General features: G+C 31.5%; 1 protein-coding gene across 2 annotated transcripts in view; it reads left to right on the top strand.

Annotated features, from left to right (window-relative positions):
- Nucleotides 1-22,627, top strand: part of LOC122717058 — a 77,086-nt gene that overhangs the window by 27,416 nt on the left and 27,043 nt on the right. The gene's annotated exons all lie outside the window — the stretch shown is intronic.

The raw sequence follows: 22,627 nt of genomic DNA, 5'->3' as shown, positions 1-22,627 counted from the left end.
AGCGCGCAGGTTGCAGGTTGCGCCTCTCGGGTGGTGCGCGCACGCGCGGATGCGTGCACCCGTCACGCCGATATTAAGGCGCGATATCGCTCTGTGGACAGGTTATGCGTGCTAGTGAAACTGTCGTGTTCACTGACAAGGGCCTTGAAAGCGATTTCTAAGCAGTCACGTTCGTAAACGTGCTCTTTTCTTCTCCTTTTTCGTCAGATATATTTGAATCTCTCACAGTTTCGCTCGTAAAGATATTATCAGGAATTTTGTAGATTTTTGCCACTTTTTCGATTTATGGAGACACGATTAAATATTGGAAAAGAGAAATATATCCAAGTGATTTTATTTATTTATGTGATATACAATTTGCTAAGTTGATTATAGAGTATTTTGTAGATTAATTTTTCTATCTATGGAACACGATTAAAACTTCATTGGATCGCAAAATGACAGTTGTTGTCGATTCCTTGTTTCAAGTTCTTCGAAATGCATATAAATAAGTTTCTGTTTATATGATATTTTATGGTTCCAATGTAAGTACTAGATTGACATAGGGTATTATAAATTTTATAGATCACCATCTTTCGATTTTATGAGACTGAATATTGGGCCACGATAAATTTTTTATAGGTTATAAAATGATAGATAGCTATTTGAAATATAAATATAATTTTATTTATTTATGTAATATATAATAACCTTAATCTATCAGGAGATTAGTGATGAGATATAATATCCCATAAAAAGATTAAAAATTTTGTAGATCATTTCGATTTATGAGTTGAGATTGAATATTGGCCCATGTTAAATTTTTTACCATCGTAAAAATTGTTTGATTATTCATAAAAATTCCAAATATAAATATAATTTTATTTATTTATATACGTTTATATAATGAGCTCACTTAAATATACGTATAATATATATATATATATTACAAATTTTCTAAATCAGCATCTTTCGATTTATGGGTCAAGAATATTGAGTCGCATTAAATTTTCTGTAAATCGCAAAATCGTAAAAATTTTGAAACACATTTAAGTATAATTTTATTTATTTATATTATATTTAATAACACAAATATCAACTAGACCTTTGTAATTTTTAATTCTATTATAAATATTCAATTCATTCGATAATTCGTGGTGCTATTATGAATTAACATATTGATCATGCGGTAAGAAAATTGAGAAACACTGTTGTAGATTGGTGATAGAGAAAGAAGTGACATCGAAGTGTCTTGAGGGCGATTGGTTATCGGAAATTGATTACTTTTGAATATATATAGGGAGTTTTAAAAATCATTGATTATCGTATGTAAGCAAAATAATGCACTCGAAGTTTTTTAATAGAAGTTTAAAGTTTAATACATTTTCTAAAAGTTTTTTAATAAAGCGTTAAAATGAATTATCGATTGAGAAAATATCCAATGCATACAAATCAAGTATCGAGTATTCAAGTATAATTAAGTTAAATGAAATAGTCATTCATTCTGAAATTTGTTATTCTTTATTGTTAAAAAATTATTTTATTATCTCATACGTAGTTACGTAAAAGTCACTGATAAAAAAAAAAAAACTAGATTTTGACACGAAAGACGTGGGAGGAGGTAAATATATTTAAAGACTGGGTGCTATCACTTTTCAAGCATAATGCAGTAAGTGTTCCAAAGCTATTATAGCTTCCACTGACGTGACAACGATAGACTAAATTAGAATTTTCCCGAAGTTTATTTCCTCAATTGGATATTCCTACAATAATTTAATTCAAGAATTAATATTTTCGTAGAATTGTTTACATTACCAATCTCGCTGTATAATTTAAACTCGTTTAAATGTTTAATTTTAAATTTTCATATTTATACCTCGTGCTATACGTTTCAAATATTTCTAACGACGGTTCAATCATTTAATCGTATTTTAAATTTTCAATTTATCTATTGTCCCGTTCAAATTCCACGTTCCATACAGAGATTGTATACAGATAGTAGGAGGGCTCAGGCAATTTGTACCGATACCGTTTAGCCAGCCATGGGATTCAATGGGATTTAGGTTAGGTCCGTGTCCACGTAGCCGCAGTGCCCCATAGCGGTCGAGTTCAGCCATTTTCGTGGTCACAAATGGCAGTGGGATTCCTGGTTAATTATTGTGCCTGACTCGCGTTTCACGCTGCATTATCGACCAGCCATTTGTGCTGCTCTTTGGAATGCAAACTGTTGAGTTTCAGCAGGTATACCAACAAAAAACTTTACTTTTTTACAATTCTGTTAACAAAACGATGAATTAAACATGAAATTCCCGATTGGTTGTATTGATATTTTTCTCGTAAACAACCAGAAAACGGAATTCTATTTATTTTTTCTTGGAAGAATAATTTTATATCTGAGCGTGGATTTTTGTTGTATTGATGTCGAAATTATTAATTGGAATTAACATTGAAATAACGTGTTTTCCTTAAAGATAAAAAAAAAAAAATAGAATAATTAGAAGTGATAAAGTTTTAATATACAAAGGAAAACATACGTGTGAAAAGATTTTTTTTTCGATCGATATAAAATTGAATTGATCGTTAAGTTTGAAAAAAAGAGAAACATTATAATAACCAAGAAAACTTGGAAATCAAATGAAAAGAACAATACGAGGGAATACGTGCTACGAGATAAATAATTTATCGTAAAGACCAGCATGAGAGAGAGAGAGAGAGAGAGCAAGAAAATTATCAGGTTAAAATGATCGATAACAAAATCAGAAATATTGCATTTGTTGAATTATTTATTAAATAAACAATTCATCTAAAGATCTCGAAGAATGGGTCACATAAATAAAAAGCAAAGAAAATTTTAATAAATAAAGTATACAATAATAATTATGTAAAATATATTTTATTCAATTAACGCAAATATTATATTTTTTAATTATATGTATATATCTTTGAAAAGATATCGAAAGATTTGACAAATTCACTGTTCGATATATATACAAATTGATATAATAAGTAATATGGAATAATAATAATAATATTCTGCTGTTTCAATTATTTCATAACTGTTTCATAATTATATCTTATTTATTAAATATAATATCTTAATTATAATTCTTTATAAATATTTATGATTAATGTATATAAATAAATTAGACTTAGATAATAAGTCTAATTTTAATATGATTTAAATATTTTTAATATTGTATATTTTTTTTTTTCAACTTTTTTATCAACACTATTATGCAGCTTTATACGTATATATATATATATATATATATATATATATATATATTCCAAATTATAAATACGAAAAGTATGAGAATTTAAATTCTGAGAATTTATTCCAACACGTTTTCATCATTATTTCATTATTATTCGTCTTTCATTCTTCTATCCTCTCTCTCGATCGTGTACACGAAATAGAAATTTCCATTTTTCTACAGATTAATTTTGTACCATCGATGGATAATCGATAATAATAATTCAACGAGTTTTCGAAGTAAATTTCGCAAGATATGAGCGAAAGGTTGTACCAGGATGTTCATCGATTCTTTTTTTTTTTTTTTTTTTTTTTCACGAATTATTGGCTCGCCTTTGTTTATCGCCGATAGATGGATATAAAAAGTGGAAATGTACCGTACAAAGGCTACTGACTATTTTAATTGATTGACAGGCCGAAGGACGCTCGTGCGATTGTTGTTTTAATAGACTGCACCGTTGTACAGTTATAAATTGCACAGTTAACAGTGGCCCGAGCCATCTTTGCCACTCAACGGGTGGGACGAAAATGACCTGGCCTGAAAATAAGCTTTCACTGCCATATTTATGAATGACGTTTAAATATGTATCGAGGGATCCCCGGTGGCGCGTCGTCGAACAGCGCAGTGGAATTAAAAGGGTCACGAGCTTTCGTATTTAGGATGGTATACCGGGTAGGATAAAAGTAAATTCAACGAAAGTAAATTGTCAGATAAAATGGGAATGAAAGCGAGTGGAGAATTAATTTAGACAACGATAATCCTTTACGGTTTAATATCAACGAGAATGGAATTAGAGGCGAGATGAATTTTCGTAATTATATACCGGGTGAAACGAAAATTTGAAATTAACATAGAATAAAATTCGATGAAGGTGATTGGTTATAGACGACGATTACTGGATAATTCTTTGTGCCTTAATGTCAGTGGCAATGGAATTAAGAAGAAGAATTGAAAAGAATGAATTCTCGTATTTATATACCGGGTAGAAAATTTCAAAATAAACTTGATCGAAAATAATATGATTATAGACAATATTATTGAATGATTCTATATGGCTTGATGTTAATAGCAATGAAGTTAGAAGGCAGAGGTGAATTTTTACATTTATATACCGGGTAAAACGAAAATTTCAAATTAAAATAGAATAAAATTCGATGAAGGTGACTGGTTATAGACGACGATTACTGGATAATTCTTTATGCCTTGATATTAATATCAGTTGAATTAAGAAGAAGAATTGAAAAGAATGAATTCTCGTATTTATATACCGGGTAGAAAATTTCAAAATAAACTTGATCGAAAATAATATGATTATAGACAATATTATTGAATGATTCTGTTTAGCTTGATGTTAATAGCAATGAAGTTAGATGGCAGAAGTGAATTTTTACATTTATATACCGGGTGAAAATTTCAAATTAAGATAAAATAAAATTGAAAATAACTTTTAATCGATTACGATCGCAATTCTCCTGAACAAATTCTGACAATTGGATAACAAAAAAAAAAAAAAAAATTATTTCGCGCGTAATTCATTATATTTTTAATCCCTTAATACCTTACAATTTATATATTAATTATAAAGACATTTCAAAAATTTATAAGGCATTGAAAACACACTTTTGAATTTTCAAAAATCAAAATTCTCTTGTTAATTAAATTAATCCCCTTGCAATAATTTTCGTGGCCAACATCAAAAATTCACACGTAAAATATTTCACGAAGCATCGATTTATACGCGTATGTGCATTTAAAGAACGCGAAAGGAAAGAAATTACGAATCATGGTCGATCCGTGATTGCGCGATTAAAAGGGTCAGTCGTCGTAAGTCGCGTGTAATGTAAACTGCGCTACGTCGACGCCGCCGTTACTCGAGGGAGAAAAGGGCACACGCATCTCCCACGGAGAATGGGGAGTGTGGTAGTAGTGGTGGTGGTGGTGGTGGTGGTGGTGGTGGTGGTGGTGGCGCGGAGGGGAAAAAACAGAGCGGTGCAATTTGATGCAGCAGCAATACCAACCGCGCCGGTGATAAAAAGATCGATTTCAAACGCGTCGACCCTTGCCTCGAAAGCCAACACCGGCTGGAAAAACGACTTTCTGGAAGGAAAAATCGGAACGGAAGAATGTTTTATTCTTCCACCAATATTCATTGAAAATTGTTCATTGGTTTTTCGTTCGATTATACATTTATATTGAGAGAAATGATTGGGTCAGAATCGTCATAATTAATAATAATAATAAATAAATTTTATAAGTATAAATTTTATAATTTATAATTTATAATTTTATAATTTATAAGTATATATAGTAACTTCATAAGAGATTTTTTGAGCGACCTCTGTTGTACAAGATAATTATTTTGTGATTTATTATATTTTTATATCGTCGATTATATATATCGGATAAATTTTTCTCGTATTATATTGTAAATTGAAAACACATTTTTGAACTATTTTTATATATATCGGGTCTTTTGCACGATTTCGCTCGAACGAGTGAACGAAAACGCCATGATGAATTTTCATTCCATGGCTTCGCTCAATACGTTCCAAACGTGTAAATTGTTCCTGCATTCCTTTCGAGATGCGTTCACTTCCCCACTCGAAAAGAGATGAGAATTCGTATTTCCGTCACGTGGCCGCTCAATACCCGAAGTTTTAAAGCATTTTTTTTTTTTTTTAACCAGAACGACTTTTTAGCGAAAGAAATATCTTGAAATATCTCGACTCCAATCTCTTAGATAAAACAATAATATAAATTTAAAATGAATCTTTGAGTTGTAAAATTGTTATTAGAACAGTATTTTGATACTCGACATTTCTATTATACTCGAAAGTATTCTAAGTTTCTAAGACGATCAATGTTAGCAGGATGGTGTGTAGTACACAATAACACGATCCATTCTGAAAACATTTCAATACCAATTCGAATACTTTCATCCTTCTCTAATATTAATTCTAACCTTTTTCCTTCAAGACTTCTTCTCTCAAGAAGAAATTAATACAGATTTACCGTGAAAAGGATTGATAGAAAAAAAAATATCACAGCACAGATTCAAGACTCGATATACCAAGAATGTTAAATCAATATATTTTTATATACGAAATTTCATTCCAAAAATTCACATTACAACGCGAATATATATAAATCATGGCCGAATATTATCAAGCCGTGCCCTATAGTTACCTGTACACTCAATCCCAAAACATTTTTAGCCTGAAACCGAAGACTGGATGCTGAAGGAACTGGGTCAAAGCGGGGAAATGTTTAACCGCTTGCAAAAATTTGATTTTCTCGCCTCGCGATCCTCGCGTCTTTCGAACGTAATGGTGGCCATCGCATCGAGCTTCTGCTATTCGCTCCTTCTTTTTTTTACCCCTAGGTGGCGTGAAAACCAGCCACGCGTTGCAATTAAACAGTCGGTTTTCGAGAGAGATATGTTCGCCTCGTTGTATCCACGATGCAACCAGAGGTATAGATATATTTTGCGCGCGTGTGTGTGTGTGTAATCGTGCAATGAAATGCAAAATAGGATGTCAGTAGCTATTCTTAGTCGTGTCTATGGTTCCGAGCTCCCTTCGGAGGCTTATAAATCCTAAACAGTTTGTAACTTCTGTGTGAATTATGGGCTGCTGCATTCTGCAACGTGTAATTTCGAATGTGAATGTATGGTAGATGATTTTGTATCCTGTTTAAAGGAGGTTTTTCATTTTGGAAAACGAATTAAATAATTAGGAGATTGTATTGTAGGTAATTATATAGTAAACGGTTTTTGTATCTAGGATAATCTAGAAAGTTTTTGGAAAAATTCTACACTTTTTGCACAATCTCTTTTAATGCACAATTTATGGCAAACTGTGTTTACGATCAGATAACACGTAACATTGGAATGGAAAATGGAAGTCGACCACCATGTTTTATCGAGTGGCCATTTTTAAAAGATGGCGACTCGATCGTGTTAATTTAATAATAAAATTAATAGTGCAATTAATTTAATAATAATAGGTAAAATAAGTGTGTTTTTTTTTCATATTTCGATTCTTTCGCGGTTAATAATAATAATAATCGAAAGTTCGAAAATTAAATTATTTTTATTATTTAATTAAATAATTATTTTTTATTATTTTTATTTTATTAAATTATTTTAAAATTTAAATTTTCAAAAGTCGTGGCTTCTCTGGTATTACTGGTGCACAGATATTTCTCTCTTTTTTTCTTTCTGCCTTTCTTTCTTCACTTCTCTCCTCTCGTACATTTGTCACTCGAAGCAATTTCTTTCTTGCAAAAGTTTATTACCCCGCTACATCTTCTGTTCTATTTTTATTGTTTAAAAAAAAAATCGAGCAAATTCTCATAGTCGTAATTCAGAATTACGAAATCTCTCGACAGATCAATAAATTTTATCTTCTTCTTTTCTTTTGATCAACGATGAAAAAAAGCTTTGTCCTGGAATGATTTGGATGGAAATAATACATAGTTTCGTTAAAAGAGACTTATTCAAACGAGGGATAAATTAATAACAATTAATAATAAATTATCGCATAAATTTTTTTTTTTTGCTCAAAGGATCGAGGAAAAATGGATTTCTACGAGCATTTGAAAGAAATAAGGGAATTGGAAATAAGACGGAACTGGGCTATTTTCAGGAAAACATCGGCTTCCTGTATATATATATATATATTCCACGAATTCGGGTAATCTCGACCAGGATACTCAAGGAAATCGCGCCACTAGAGGCGCACGAACGTGACAATCGAAGGATTCAGGGAATCTGCTTGCCTCTCGAAGCGTGGAATAAAACTAGGAAGCTTTAATCCACGTCTAAATTCAATCTTTAACGCGAGAAGGAGAGGAAATGTCTGTGGATGGAGGATGTTTCCAGGAAAAAGCACTTCAATCCTCTTCCTTCTGGTTTTATTTGTGACGACCAGTTGGCAATTATTCAGTCAAGAAGATCGTCTCGAAAACGTTTCCCCTTTGGACCCCTTTTTTTTGGATTGAAATTTGAATTCTGAATATCGTGAAACATTGTCTCTAATTTTTAAAGAGATGCAACACGTAGTCTTATAAAAGTATTTTTTTTTTTTGCAAAATATTCAATCTATATTATTAACTATATTAAGAATAATTATTACTATGTATTTTACATCTTGTCAAGTTTTATTATAGAAATATATACAACTATATTGTTAACAAGAATCAGTTAACAAGAGTATTTATAAACAGTATTATATGAATTTGAATTGTTTAAGTTTTATTAAAAATATACATTGTTTCTTTAGTTGATCAAGTAAGTTTTCAATTCACATGGTCAATTAACAAAAGTATTAAACAGTATTACATGAATTTGAATTGTGAAGTATGTAAAATGATATTTTAGAAAAGTCATGCATATTATGCTTGTCAAGTTTTATTAAAAATATACAACTATACATTGTTGCTTCTTTAATTGATCAAGTAAGTTTTCAATTCACATAATCAATTAATAAGAATATTAAACAGTATTATATAAACAATGTTTGGCCAATTAAAGAAAAATTGACAAGAATGACACATGCATGATTCTTCTAAAATATCTACATACCTTGACAATTCAAATTCATATAATAGTGTTTAATGCTGTTGTTAACTTGAATATAAATTGAAAACTTATTTGATCAATTAAAGAAACAACATATAATTGTATACCTTTAATAAAACTTGACAAGAATCATATACATGATTCTTCCAAAGTATCATCCTACATACAATTCAAATTCATATAACAAAACTGTATAATATTTATAAAAGGCTCGACCTGATCTTTGCCAGCGTTCCCAATAACCGAAAACTGGAACATAGCCTAATTTATATTTCTTGAGGCCGTGTATACTTACCTATCATCCTAAATTTCAATCATCTTTAAAAGTCACATTCACTTGACTTTTCATCATTTCAAATTTAAAATTTTCCCGCCACCAATTTTAGATAGAAATTTTTGCAATTTCATATTTTTTTACCTTTATTGAAATTAATTTTACAAGAAGAGAAAATTTTACAAAAAAAAAAAAAAAAATAGAGAGAGATGGTGGAACGAGACGGTATCGGTCATAATTCAGTTGTCAGACAAGGAGAATCGTGAAGAGGTGAAAACGAACATGCTCGGATTCGAGCAAACTCGACGCAGGTTCAACGAACCCTTTAATTACACGGCTCCACACTGGCTGCGCCACGCTGAAACGATACACTCGGTCTCTCGCGGATCTTTTAGACGCCACGTTCTCTACTGATTAGCATGATCATCTTTATTAATTCGAGGACACGTTCCTGGCTGCGCTACGCTTTTTCCTATTGGAACGAAATAGAGAAACGCTTTAATGAACGAACGAAACGATAATTCGTTTAGAATAAATAGAAAAAAATTCGTGAAATTTTTATTTTCTTTTTGAAGAAAACAAGATGTATACGTATATTTAATCTTTAACAAAATATTATTCTACTTAATTAATTATCTCTAAAATTAGAAATTTCTCTTGAAAATTCTTTAAAAGTTTATCTCATGAAAATGTGTAATTGCTTCTATTTCAATATCATCATTACGTTATAGAAAGAATATTTGATAACAATTTGCTGCATGTTCTTTTAATGATACATAACAGAATCCTAGGGAATTAATTTAGGGTGGCAAACCTGATCGAAACGAGCGAACTGGAACAAAGCTTTCTTTCCAGGGAAGAAAATGAACAATTTTCCAAAGGATATTATTGGAATGGAAATATGTTTGTCACAATAACTTATAATAATGATCATGGAGCCATATACTTTTAATAAACGTTTTCTCTGAAGAAAAGAAAGCAAATTCGAGTTTCTGTTCACAATAAATATTTGTGTATGATACATTTTAAGGTTACGTTTATGCAATATCTATTTTCTTTAATGAAAATTTTTATTTTATTGAAAAAAATTAACATTGCTTTATTGGAAATATCAATATATCAAAATACAAAATTAATCATTGAAACTGAATAATTTCTCACATCTTATAACTGTCAATTGCAATATCCAATTGCAGGAGGTGGAATAGTTAAACGTTCTGGCGACATCGAGGCAAACTTATTCGGGCATTTTCGAGGTTATCAGGCGTCACCCGTGTCATTGTGTTAATATAGGAAACTATGTAAATTCTATTGAACGCAATTGAATTCGTCGATGGAGCGTCACGTTTATTCCGTGCTCGGGGGATCATTAACGAGCGTGACCTGAAATTATGAAGCCTGTAATCATCGTCTAGCTAGTGACTAGATTAGTTATCGCCTATACGTGTCCTGTGATAGTCTATGCATTCTGACCAGTGAGATCGTTGCCAATATTCTTTCCTTCAATCTTCCCTTATATCTACCTTCCTTGTTTTTTAAATAGTGTAGCTGAAAAATATTTTGCTTGTTGGAAAATATAGGTAGATTTTATTGTTCCCTAACTAATATCTGTTCTGTTTTTTAAATAGTGTAGCTGAAAGATATTTTGCTTGTTGAAAAATATAGGTAGATTTTATTGTTCCCTAACTAATATTTGTTCTGTTTTTTAAATAGTGTAGCTGAAAGACATTTTGCTTGTTGAAAAATATAGGTAGATTTTATTGTTCACTGACTAATATCTGTTTTGTTTTTTAAATAGTGTAGCTGGAAGACATTTTGCTTGTTGGAAAATATAGGTAGATTTTATTGTTCCCTGACTAATATCTGTTCTGTTTTTTAAATAGTGTAGCTGGAAGACATTTTGCTTGTTGGAAAATATAAGTAGATTTTATTGTTCCCTGACTAATATCTGTTCTGTTTTTTAAATAGTGTAGCTGGAAGAAATTTTGATTATAGCTGAAAAATATGTTGTTTTTTGAAGTGATGGTGTAGCTGGAAAAATGTAATAGATTTTATTGTTCCTAACTGATATCTACTTTCCCAGTTTTTTAAATAATGTAGCTATTTAAAAGGAAGACATTTTGCTTGTTGAAAAATATAGATAGATTTTATTGTTCCCTAACTAATATCTGTTCTGTTTTTTGATTGTGTAGCTGAAAGAAATTTTACTTGTTGAAAAATATATTGGTAGATTTTATTGTTCTCTAATTGATATTTGTTCTGCTTTGATAAAGTATTTTGCTTGTAGCTGAAAAATATACTGGTAGGTTTTATTGTACTTTAAGTGATACCTACTTTCCCTGTTTTTTAAATAATATAGCTGGAAGACATTTTACTTGTTGGAAAATATAGGTAGATTTTATTGTTCCCTAACTAATAACTGTTAATAAATTGTTCTGTTTCTTAAATAGTGTAACTGGAAGACATTTTGCTTGTTGGAAAATATAAGTAGATTTTATTGTTCTCTAACTGATATCTCTTCTGTTTTTTGATTGTGTAGCTAGAAGAAATTTTGGTTATAGCTGGAAAATATATTGTTTTTTGAAGTGATAGTGTAGTTTGAAAATATATTGGTAGATTTTATTGTTCCCTAACTGATATCTACCTTTCCTGTTTTTTAAATAGTTTAAATGGGAGACATTTTGTTTGTAGTTGGAAAATATATTAGTAAATTTTATTGTTCCCTAACTGATATTTTTCCTTGCTTTTTGAAGTGATAATGTAGCTGGAAGATATATTGATAGATTTTATTGTTCCCTAACTGATGTTTTTCCCTGTTTTTTGATAGAGTAGCTAGAAGACATTTTGCTTATAGTTTGCAGAAAAATGTATTGGTAGATTTGTATCATTCCTTTTCTTATTAGAAAAGTGAAGTGCAGAATCATACAGATCCTGATCTTAAAATTAAATTTGAATCGAAATTGAGTGAGGGACAATATTCAAAAATTATATGCTTATGTAGATTTTTCCATACAGTTGAAAATTGTAATATGAATAATATCTTTGTGGAATCGAATAATTTATTCATTTTTTGGATAAATTTGGAAGGAGGAAAGAAGAGAGTACTGAAGTATGTATGTATGTGTGTGTGTGTGTGTGTGTGTGTGTGTGTGTGTGTGTGTGTGTGTGTGTGTGTGTGAAAGGGACAATTGAAAACTTAATTGGAATGTTATACGTTAGCAGGTACAAAGTTGCACAGCGAGTGGAGGCAATCGTTTCAGGAGTTGCGAGGGTTCAGGATAGTAGGTCGTCCCACTTGCTCACGCTCGGCCGTTGTTAACAGAAATAGAACATTCATGATTTATCCTTTCGATAGGTTCGGTTTTGATCCGCTTGTGTCCTCATGCAAATTGAAATCGTCGGTCTTGTATTTGAATTTCCATTAAGTTTGAGCAAGTTCAGCAATCTTTCAGAGTGCTGCATCAAATTATTAAAGAACCTCTTGGAAATACAGCTCGGTGAAGTATTTTTCTTCTCTCTCTCTCTCTCTTTTATTCTTAAACGAAGTTTAAGATTGTTCAAGTTTTTATAAAACTGAAATTAATATCGAATTCAATTACAGTAATTTTTTTATTGAAACGAAGATCGAAGAGTCATTAAATTTTTTATCAATATTATGTATATACATGAAACATTAATATTCCATTATTATTAATTTTATTTCTCGTCGGCAAGCCAATATAAACTATCGATTGAGATTGGATTCGGAAACAAAACAGATAAAATATTTTTCAAGAAACGTGGAAAAAAAATTTTTGGATAGAATTAAATTCTTAAATATCAAGTTCTCCAAGTTTTTTTTTTCTTTTTTTTATAAAAATTCGAATCGTGTTTCGAATCGTGTTTTTATTTTCAAAAATATCTCTCGAGTATCGAGATTATATTTTCCTGAGATTTCCGAGAATCGGAATCGTGTTTCGGTTTATTCGAATATTTATTCGAAGTATTATTTAAATAACTTTCACAGATCATACTCGATGGAAAATTGTTGAAGAATTCGAAAATTTCGTGCATTCAAATTGGATTCTCGAGATGGTTTTCCAAAATTTCGACGAAATCAAAGAAAAGTTTCTAGGGATTGGATCGAATACGAAAGTATTCCGTGACGCGAATCATCGATTCCCAAGATTTCAAGAACTAAATCTCATCTTGAATAATTACTTCAATACAAACCAAAAGAAAAAAAGAAAAAGAAAAATGTCGAACTCTTGTATACTTTTCCAAAGTATTATTCCAAACAAATAACCGAACGAGTATTCAACGATTCTCGAAATTTTTCTTCTTCATCTTTGAAACCTCCAAGTTTAACCAGAGTTCCATTTTCAAAAATATATATTCTCGAAGAATATACGATGCGCGCCATTTTGCGTTTAAGCAACAACCGAAAGAAGCTTGGGGAAAAGAAAAAAGAAAAAAGGGAGGGAGGGACAGAGGTTTGCGAAATGATCGAAAAAGTGTGATAATCGTCATCGTCGTTGGCGTCATTCGCTTCGCCAACCGCTTCTCCCCTTTGGGGGACATTGGTGTATTCGAAGTCTCCTCCTCCTCTTCCTCCTCCTCCTCTCTCTCTCTCACTCTCAAAAGCCGTGCCAGGAGGGTGGTGGCGACCCCTTTCGACGTGGCAGAGGGGCAGTTATCGATTCTAGAGCCCTCCCTTCTCTCCCCCCTCCTCCCCTACTTCCGGATAAAACGGCGTCAGGAGAAGCGCGTGTCGGCGACAGAGAGTTGTTGTACGGTGTGCACGTACGGTTTTATCTTTCTCCCTCTCTCTCTCTTTCTCTGGCCCTCCTCTCTTTTCACTTTTATCATCTTCATCCCTTCGATTTCTCGCAGACGTCTCTCCTTCATTTTTACAGTTTCCTTATGCCTCTTTTCTCCTCTTATTTCCCTTCCCCCCTTCCTCTGATGGCGGACGACAGCTGCTGCTACCTCGTTCGAGGTAGAAGAAAAGGAAAAGGAAAAGGAGGGAAAGGTCGAGATGCTTGAGTTTGGCTTCTCTTCCCGATAAACAAAAGAATATTTCTTGACTTTTCTCGCGGATAAGATCTTCCCTTTGCCGTTTAATCGATCAACCTTGATTATCCCATGATTTGAAAATAATCAACAGAATTAGTGAAGTTTGAAGAAGTTTGGTTTAATTTAAAAAAATATATAAATATATATAAATATATATAAATAACAATTGCATATGTCAGAAAGAGAGTTGCACAAGATTATCACATGGATATTATAATTATTATTTATTATTATTGTACACGAGTTGATTTTTCTACACTTTTCTAGAGAGCTACAGAAATTGCTTTCGTGTACAATGAATAAATTCAAGGTTATTTGTCAAGCCTGGATCGAAATTTTTCTCTCAGGTTTCTCAGTTTCACACCTACGCGTAATACCATCCCCACGAACACGTTGGTTTTGCAACAAGAAGAGATATTCTCATCGCGATTATTCCCAACACCCTGTATACGTACACGTTCCATCCTCCCAACGTATCTCTGCCCTCTCAATTTTCCTTTCTCTCCTCCGCTTTCCTTGTCGCCATTTTTATTTCTCCCTTCCCCCATTTCCCTCTGTCCCACCTATATATATATATATATATATATATACACACATCTATATATGCGTCCTTGTTCGTGTTGTATATATATATATACATACACACATCTATATATGCGTCCTTGTTCGTCCAACGAAGGAACAGACCGCTACACCCTATATCCCGTCCCCTGCGTTTCTCTCTAATCATTCAGGCCACCCTGTGCTCGCTCCCTTTGTTCCTCTCGTTCCACCCTGAAACTGGTCGAATGAGGACGAGCCACGAGCGAGAGAGGGAATATTGTTTACGGGATGAGGGAACAGGTACGTGTGTGTGTGTGTGTGTGTGTGTGGAAGAAACGTCGAAAATAAATAAAGGGAAAATGGGATTTTTCCGAATTCTTCTCGCGTTGTTTTCGCAATGATGACTGTTGTTGTGCAATGGCGTAATTTTGTTATTTTTTTTTTTTTTTTTATAATAGTGATTGCAAGCAATTCGTGGTTTTGAGATTGCAAGCAATGGCTTCCCTCGATTGGAGAAGAATTTTTGTTTGAGGTTATACATATGCAATTCTTCGAGATGAATTGATGATGATGAGGAAGGACTAATTGTTTCGAATGAAATGATTCTCTCGAAATTTGTTTATCGATATTTAGTCGATATCTCGATTTCTATTTGAGAAGAGTAATTAACTTTGGTCATCTGCCTTTTTTTTTTTTTTTTTTAAAGTTCATCGCATCGTGGATAATGGAAAAGTTATACGATAGAATTTTTCTACCGTTTATTATCTCCGTATTTTTTGATTAAACAAATTCATTTCACCAATTAAATTGAAAAAACTTCGCGGGAATTAACGGTGAAATAAATGTGATAGTGTTAAAAATGATATATCAAAAAAAAAAAAAAAAGAAAAAAAGAACGATCGGAATATTTCTGGCTCCTGCCAGAATCTCGTATTTAACGTTGGCTTTCTGCGTAAAATCTCATTTGTTAGTTTTCTTTAATAAGCGTGAATCAAGCTTCGGCAACTTTCTCCATTTATTTTGACCCCTGGTACGATTCGATTTAACGAGGTTCAGCGTGGGTGGATGTGGCTAGATTTAGGTTAGATTAAGCTTTCTTTCTTCTTCTTCTTCTTCTCTTTCTCTCTCTCTCTCTCTCTCGACCAATATTTTGATGTACGAAGGAAACTACGGAAAAAATTAAACACGAGAAAAAAGATGTTCTTCCAATGATTTGATATCCAAATAATCCAAATAAAATTCGATCCAAAATTTTCAATACGAGTAAAGATTTAATTTGAAATTTGAAAGAGAAAAATAACAATTTAATCAAAGACAATGATGAATAATATTTCTTGCTTAGAAAAGAAAATTATCTTACGATCCGCATCAGTTTCGATCGACAAAACTTTTCTTTCCTTCGAATCTTCGATTCGCGAGAAAATTATGAAATTATGAAAGGATTCGTTCATTTTTCGCGGCTCCAAATTTGCTCCAGTTTGTTTAGCAGCAAGAGCAGGAATCGGTGTGTAACAGTATCCGAGCCGCCGTGCAAAACGTTTACGTGGCCGCAAGGTGCATCGGGTGGAACGGTTTCTAACTCGCGCACTCCATTTCCGGTTGGGCACCGGAGCTTGCGCCAGGCTCCTCGCAACTCGTAATTGGGTCATTTCGATCATACGAATATTCGATTCATCTCCTTCTTAGGCCAACCTCGTTATCGCTTCAAGAGCGAATAAAATAACGAAAGAGCTGCGCGTGGAGGGGAAAAAACATAATTTTTTTTTTTTTCTTTTTTTTTTTTGCCGTTTCTAATCTACAACTTTTCTGTAATTTTTAGGTAAATTTTTTTGTCAAAAAAGAAGTTTTTTATAGTTGTGTATTCGATAAATTCGGTAATTTGTGAGGAAGCAAGATTCTGTAATTAATGATTCTTTTGTGCATATGCAATTTTTCAAAGCTTCAAGAGGTATAAAATAATGAAAAAGCTGCGCGTGGAGGGGAAAAAATTCGGGAGATAATTTTTTTTCTTTTTTTTTTTTCCGTTTCTTATCTACAACTTTTTAATTGTAATTTTTAGGCAGACTTTTTGTCGTCAAAAAAGAAGTTTTTTATTGTTGTATATTCGATAAATTCGGTAATTTGCGAGGAAGCAAGATTCTATAATTAATGATTAATCTTTTGTGTTTATGCAATTTTTTTTATTACGAAATTATCGTTTAAATCGAATGTAAGAAAGAAAGGTAATCAGATTCTTTTTTGAATAAATTATTTAATATATATTGTTGCATTTTTGTGGACCAGTGTTAGTTAACCAATTCTTATTTTTATAAAAATTTATGAGTAATCATTAATGATTATGATATGATTATGATAATAGTTAATGTTACGTTAAAATTTTTAGATTTGTATAAGAAAGACAAGTCGAGTTTGGTGCTGGATGAATTAATATGTTAAATATATTATATACAGAATTTTCTTCTCTACATTGGTAAAATAATATTTGAATTGAAACATAACAACAAACATAATAACATTTAGCCCCTTACTGGTTTGATTTTATTGGAGCAATTCAAATGGAACAGCTTGGTGACAAGTAAAGTTGATCAAGAGGAAAATAAGTTTCAAGGATAAATCAAAGCATGATAGGGAGTATCTCTTCACAGAATAAATAAACTATTGTTACAATCTGTTCAATTATTCATGAACAATATTGTATCCAAACAAGTGTACTATATATATATATATATATATAGAGGCACAATGATTAATCCAGTGATGATTTTTCACAAAGTCTTCTGTTGAGAGGAGAAGAAGAAAGGAGGAAGGTTTGTTTAAATGATGAAAGTTATTTTATTGAAGTTTATTCAAATTTTGTGTGTCCAAGCTTAATAAACCAATTGCCCTCTCCCCTGTTCAATATTTTCCATTTTGCCTCCCTTGTTTTTCTCTTTCTTGCATGTGACAAGTGGTATCGTTGAAATAATTTTTATCGCTCTGAGGAAGTGGCACGCGCATTTGTTTGCTTTCTGAACATTCTATTCTGCTCCATTTATCATAATATTTTGCGCGGAGAGAGAGAGAGAGAGAGAGAGAGAGAGAGAGAGAGAGAGAGAGAGAGAGAGAGGGAGGGAGGGAGGAGGGATCCAATAAAGAATTGGATCATAAATATGGCTACATTCGGTGAAAAACATGCAAACAAACGTGTGAAAATTCTTGTGAACACCGTTTTTTCCAACAAAGTTGGAAAAACATTGAATTTTTAAAGAGTCGAAACGAGAGGCGTTGCATCCTCCTTGTTGAATCTAATGAATTTAATATGAACGTTTCATTATAACATTTCATATAATATTTATAACTCTAAATTCGTTAATTGTACAAATTCATCGTTGGTTATTATTTAATTTCTTACACAGATTAAATACATTTTTGATTATATTCATTTCTAGAGATTAGTTTTAATTAATTCGTTGTGAAATATTCATTCAATTCATTTTGGGATGGGAACTCGTCTCGATCAATTAACTTTTATTTTTCTTTCGCATGCCAACTTTTTATAACCTAAAAATTAAGAAAGAAATCAAAAAAAAAAAAAAAGGAGACATTTTTCAAATTATAAAAAATTTTTCAAATTATTGCTCGAAAATATTATCGAAAATATTTGTGACAATGACGAGATGGATATTTGGTTATTTGGATGACTCTCTTAAATCTGTATCTCTCGTTGAGATTGATCCTTTCGTTAGATTCGGCCATTTTGTAACGTTCCTCCATTACAGGATACAGTTGGGATGGATATTGCCAGTCTCGATCGAATTACATTTCGTACCGTTTCCAACTCCCTTTCTTTTTCGAATTTCCTCTCACGCCTTTCAAATATTCAAATATTGTATCAACAGCGGTCTGAGATCGTCAGACGCGGCTCACAATTAGAAACGCTTTGATCGAAAGCCTGCCAGTCATTACTGCTCACTAGCTTCATTAAAGTCCACCTCCATCCCAGTTTAATCGAGTTACACTTAAGTCAATCAATCTGGCTTTCATTACTTCCAAAAACGACCAGTGTTTTCCACCTTGGATCCATTGATCTAATCGTTTGTTTTCAATATAAATTAAATATCATTCCAAAATTATAAATTTTAATCTGTAGAATTGTAGAATTCGATAAGATAAATTAAAGAAAAATTGCGAATAAAATACAATATTTGTAAATTTATAAATACATTTCGTTCTAAAAGTTAGAATTGGAAGAATTTTAATTCAACTTGTGAAAAATGTTGTAGGAAGGAAGGGGAAAGAGGGAGGAAGAGAGAGAATGAAAGAGTGATAAATTTTTCCTATATTCCAGCCCAGCTTATAAAGCAACATTCGACAATAAATTTCTTCTTGGTTCCTCTTCTTCCATCCCATGGTGGAAATATCATGGGTCGAAGTATTTCCTACAAAGGCAAAAATATGGGAAAGAGTCTTCGAGAAACGTGATATTCCGCAAAGGTGGAATTAAAAATTGATTAAAACTGGAAGAAAAATAAGAAGAAGAAGAAAGAAAGAAAATTATACTCGTGATAAAATCTTTTTGTTTTTGTCATCTATTGTTATATAAATAAAGTTATATTGTCATCAATATAACTTTTATTAAAAGAAAAATAAATTATATTTCACGTATTAATAATAATATTTTTTAATAATATATAATATATATTAATATATATAATAATATAATAATATAATAATAATATAATAATATATATAATATATTTTTTAATAATAATAATATTTAATAATTTGTAGATCGATCAACCAGGCAAGAGATTTATTCAGCCTTTCGTGCAGTCTTTCATCGATATATATATATATATATTATATATAAAATGTACAAAGAAAAGAATTTCGGGACAGCTGCCTCCAGAGAGGTTCGCGCCCCTGTGTAAGTGAAAAATATTGGAAAAATATTCAAGACGCGTGGACCGATGAATGCGAGGACACGATGCTTCTGTAAAATTCTATGCATTCCTAAAAGGGTTTTCCTCTAGCTATAGCGGATGAACACTGGTCTCACTGGCATATACGTTAAGAGGAACGCGTTACTTTTTATATTATCCCCATACGTTCGTCTGAATATCAAAGTTAGGCTTTGGGGTTAAGCAAATTCCTCCTTCCTATTATCTTCTCTCTCTCTCTCTCTCTCTCTCTCTCTCTCTCTCTCTCTCTCTCTCTCTTTCTCTGAAAAATATCAAATATTGATATATTTCCAAGCGTTCATAACCTTGAAAACATTTTGAATATATATATTAATATTCTTATATATATACTAGTATATAGAGTATAGAATATAGAGAGTAGAGTATAGAGTATAAAGTATAGAGTATAGAGAGTAGAGTATAGAATATAAAGTATAGAGTATAGAGTATAGAGAGTAGAGTATAGAGTATAAAGTATAGAATATAGAGAATAGAGTATAGATTATAGAGAGTAGAATTTAGAGAATAGAGTATAGAGTATAGAGAGTAGAGTATAGAAAATAGAGTATAGAGTATGAAGAATATAGTATAGAGTATAAAGTATAGAATATAGAGTATAGAGAGTAGAGTATAGAATATAAAGTATAGAATATAGAGAATAGAGTGTAGAGTATAGATTATAGAGAGTAGAGTATAGAGTATGAAGAATAGAGTATAAAGTATAGAGTGTAGGGTATAGAGTATAGAATATAAAGTATAGAGTATAAAGTATAGAGAGTAGAGTATAGAGTATAAAGTATAGAATATAGAGAATACAGTGTAGATTATAGATTATAAAGAGTAGAGAATAGAGTGTAGATTATAGAGAGTAGAGTATAGAGAATAGAGTATAGAGTATAGAGAGTAAAGTATAGAGTATAGAATATAGAGTATGAAGAGTAAAGTATAGATTATAGAGAGTAGAGTATAGAGAATAGAGTATAGAGTATAAAGTATATATATATATATATATATATATATTAATATTATTCGCATAGAGAGAAAAAGAAATAAAATTAGAAACATTAGAAAGAAAGATAGGAGATACGATAGGATATAACTTACAGTACAGAATACGAAAGATGATAAGTAAAATCGAAAAATATGCGTTTGTCCATCGTGAATGAAATCTTATGGATAGTTTGAGGAACCTTTACGGCGATGTTAAATGAAAAATTTTCGCGAGAAAATAAACGCGTCTCAAAAGCAGCCTCTTCGATATTTTGTGATCTTAATAGATCACGCGTTTGGATCAATTTGAACAGCCTTTCCTTTTCTTGGATTTCGACTCGATTTTTTCCCATTATAAGGAGCCTCTAATCTCCTCTAATTATCTTCTAACTCACTTAACAAATCCTTTAATTTTCCTTTTAAAATTTACAACTATTTTTTTGACTATTATTCTATCTACATATCTATATCTATAACGTCTATTAACGATAATCTTAACGACTTTTAAATTTTCACAAAATTATTGATGTCGATAAGGACGAATTCAACTGGAAATTAATTTATTCGAAGGGAATACCGACAGTTACAATGAAGAAGAAGCTTTTTCACCACTCCATGTTTTCGGACCCGGTTCGAAACGCTTTAATCGGCTTACAACCAGGGTTTAATAACTTCCACACAAGATATTAACGGGCAAAAACCACGGGTTGCTCTCGTTGCAACAGCAGAGAAATTTCCAATCCGTGGAAAATCTGTTTTCCTTCGAGAAAATCGGCCGAGCCTTCGATTCGATCAACAAGTAGTTATCAAAATTACGTGATTTTTCATATATTGTTCTTAGAAATACATGCAAGGAATTTAATTTATAAAGATCTTTAAATTAAATTGATAATTCATTGAATAATTTCATTGGTATGATTCGTAAAAGGAATTTTCACGAAAAGACACGTAGAAAATTACATTTGTAGAAGTGTATATATGTATTTACAGCCTATATCGGGCAAGCAAGAAATTATTGATCTATTCCATATACTTATATAACTTGACCTGTTTTTTTTTTTTCATTTCCGTTTGCGTAGGCTGCATATCTCATTTACCGGATGCATACCGGATGCCCGAGTATTTTCGCCCATCCCTTTGGATATACGCGAATTCGTGAATTCTATTTTGAACATTAGCTTCGTGTTCCACGTTTCTCTAAAAATTTGCGAATTTTAATTTATTAAAAAAAAAAAAAAAGAAGAAGTTGATATCAAGAAGGATATTCGGTATTGAAATGGTATTAAAAATTGTTTACAAGAAGGATATTCGGTATTGAAATGGTATTAAAAATTGTTTACAAGAAGTTTTAACCAATTTTTAAGCGTTAAACGCTTCGAGAAGGGTATAATATATCGTGGACTTGCTCCAATTCTTGGACGAATTATTACCAACGTCGATCGATCTCCTTTTTCGGCCATACTTTGCAAAAAGGATAGAAGAAAAAAAAATAATATCGCTTCTTCCTTGAAGCAAGGAATCCTTCCATATGCGAGAATAACTCCTCTAACCGGATTACGATGTATTCAAACTGTTTCGTCGCTTGACTGGTGCTAATAAAAAAATATCGTTGATATTACTATGATATTTAATAAAACTCATCCATCTTTCTTTCCTTAAAATATTTAAAATATTTGGGTAAACAAACAGCGAATATTTTAAAAAATAAATGTTACGAAATATATACAATTTTTCTTTCGAATAAATAAATAATTTCATTTTAAAAAGAATCACCTTCTAAATCTTATATAACAAAAAAAGATTTCGAATCAATGATCAGAAACAGACTTACAACCAATTATTATTATCATCGAATATTTTAAAAAATAAGTGTTACGAAATACATACAATTTTTCTTCCAATTAAATAATAATTTCATTTAAAAAAAAAAAATCACCAAACTTTCTAGATCTCATATAGATTATATCAAAAAAAGATTTCAAATCAATAATCAGAAATACTTCAAACAGAT

Source organism: Apis laboriosa, unplaced genomic scaffold (assembly GCF_014066325.1).
Source record: "Apis laboriosa isolate Shangri-la unplaced genomic scaffold, ASM1406632v1 scaffold4_cov146, whole genome shotgun sequence".
In the NCBI taxonomy this organism is placed as follows: domain Eukaryota; kingdom Metazoa; phylum Arthropoda; class Insecta; order Hymenoptera; family Apidae; genus Apis; species Apis laboriosa.
Note: the sequence above shows the minus strand (reverse complement) of the source record. Positions and strands in the feature narration are given on the sequence as shown.